Below are 2,500 nucleotides of genomic sequence, written 5' to 3'. Positions count from 1 at the left end.
ACAGAGATTTTCCCCGCAGTGCATAATATGTAATCCAAGAATCTTATCGAATAAAAAAAAAAAGAGCCCAAAGCTTTTCATTTTTTATAATCGAATCGATTATTATCTCCGAAGATAAAAATATGCTATCGATGTCGAATTGAATTTCCAAACTCTGAAGTGTCATAATTCAAATATATTACTACTTTCGCATCTGATATAGAGATCGTCTGTAATCTCCTCTCCATCAGACATTTCACAACGCTAATCTGCAGTGCAAACACGACAGTAAAATCGAAATATCCCTTTTTCTTTTTTTCTTTTGCATTCTGAAAGACGTAAATCCGAATAAAATAGGATTTAACGTTCCTTTGAAAGTCACGCTGGAACCTACTCTCTCTCTCTCTCTCTCTCTCTCTCTCTCTCTCTCTCTCTCTCTGTAAAATGGAAATAAAGTTTTTTATTTGATTATGATTTGATTTGATTCTCTCTCTCTCTCTCTCTCTCTCTCTCTCTCTCTCTCTCTCTCTCTCTCTCTCTCTCTCTCTCTCTCTCTCTCTCTTTGTGTAAAATGGAAATAAAGTTTTTTATTTGGTTATGATTTGATTTGACACTCTCTCTCTCTCTCTCTCTCTCTCTCTCTCTCTCTCTCTCTCTCTCTCTCTCCTACTTTCACTTTCATTGAGCGTCGAATCCTAATTGACAGTTTATTGCAAATGCAAATATATTGCGTGCGAGGGAATAATACGGCTCAAAAAATAAAACTTCGTCTAATTCCATCGTGAAAAAAGGTGAAATTCGCATGAGCCTGATTTATGAAGAAATATAAAACACAGACAGATAGTTTCACCTTTTTTTTTTATATTCCTAATCCTTTCATGGATTACGTTCTTTGCAATTGAATAGTGTCATTTTTTTTAAGTTTTAAGTTGCATTGCAGGACTCTAGTTGAATATATTTAGAATGTAAAAGTCAAAACACTATTGGAATTAAGGCTGTCACCAAAATTTTCAATTTTCTTACTTTCTCTTAGTTATTTTTATTTTATTTCTTGGCTAACAGTTTCTCAGCACAAAACGGTTGATATTCCTCGATTCATTCCGTAACAGCCACTAATTGACACTTACTACGTGCCCAGGTTCACTTAAACCCAAGAAAGAGACAAAACAATAAGTTGAGTCCCCCTGGCACAAAGCAAGGCTTCGACTGGCCACACAAAAGAGCATATATAGATGCGTCTTACAACTTTATCTTTCGAAATGCTTAGCTTCCTTTCGAATTCTAAAACCACCCTCTCTCTCTCTCTCTCTCTCTCTCTCTCTCTCTCTCTCTCTCTCTCTCTCTCTCTCTCTCTCTCTCTCTCTCTCAGCCTGGGCGACTGGCTTCTATTGTGTCATGCCCAGCTAAGGTAGAACTCTTTCATCTTTCCAAATATTAAACTTTCTTTTCTTTGGGATTCTGATAGGTTCTCTCTCTCTCTCTCTCTCTCTCTCTCTCTCTCTCTCTCTCTCTCTCTCTCTCTCTCTCTCTCAGTCAGTTGGGTAAACGGAGAATGAGAATTGAAACATTTTGTTCCAAGTATTTGTCTTCCTTTTTTCCTTGAGATTTCAATAAAGTTGTCATCTCTCTCTCTCTCTCTCTCTCTCTCTCTCTCTCTCTCTCTCTCTCTCTCTCTCTCTCTCTCTCTTAGTCAAATTGATATAACAGGCCGAAAATTTTGTTTTTCTTTTTTCTTAAAAAAAAAAGTCTTTTTTGTCAAATTGTTAAAATAGACTGAACAAATTTTTAAAAAAATAAATTTCATAAAAAAAAACAGAGAAATAACATTTAAAGGTCAAAGTGAGAGATTTCAAGAAATTAGTTGTATTAAGAAAGACTAGATTTAAACGCAATGACATTGAAATATTTGCATTTAAACGTACCTGTATGCGCACAGTAGAACGTACCTGTATGTGTACCTGTATGTGTACTTTAGAATGAATATACCTGCTATATTTTTTATTATCGTATCAATTACTATCATATTTATAATAAAAATTAGATTATCCAATTATCCATACCTTCTCTGCATACATAAACTTTATTGTGACAGTCCTGGATTACTGTCTTATTAATTTTAATGCTACCAGAATTATAGGAATATTATTATTATTATTATTATTATTATTATTATTATTATTATTATTATTATTATTATTATTATTATTATTATTATTATTACTCAGAAGATGAACCCTATTCATTTGGCACAAGCCCACAGGGGCCGTTAACTTAAAATTCAAGCTTCCAATGAACATCGTGTTCGTTTGAAAGAAGTAACAGCAGATAACAGGAAATACAGAAAGAGATAGAAAAAAATTAGTAAATTAATGAATGAATAGACAGACACGTAGGTAAACTATTAAAATACAAGGAAAAATTAAGTATACCTTAGTTTTACCAGACCACTGAGCTGATTAACAGCTCTCCTAGGGCTGGCCCGAAGGATTAGACTTATTTTACGTGGCTAAGAACCAATTGG

This window comes from Macrobrachium rosenbergii, chromosome 15, assembly GCF_040412425.1.
Source record: "Macrobrachium rosenbergii isolate ZJJX-2024 chromosome 15, ASM4041242v1, whole genome shotgun sequence".
Taxonomy (NCBI): Eukaryota; Metazoa; Arthropoda; class Malacostraca; order Decapoda; family Palaemonidae; genus Macrobrachium; species Macrobrachium rosenbergii.
Note: the sequence above shows the minus strand (reverse complement) of the source record.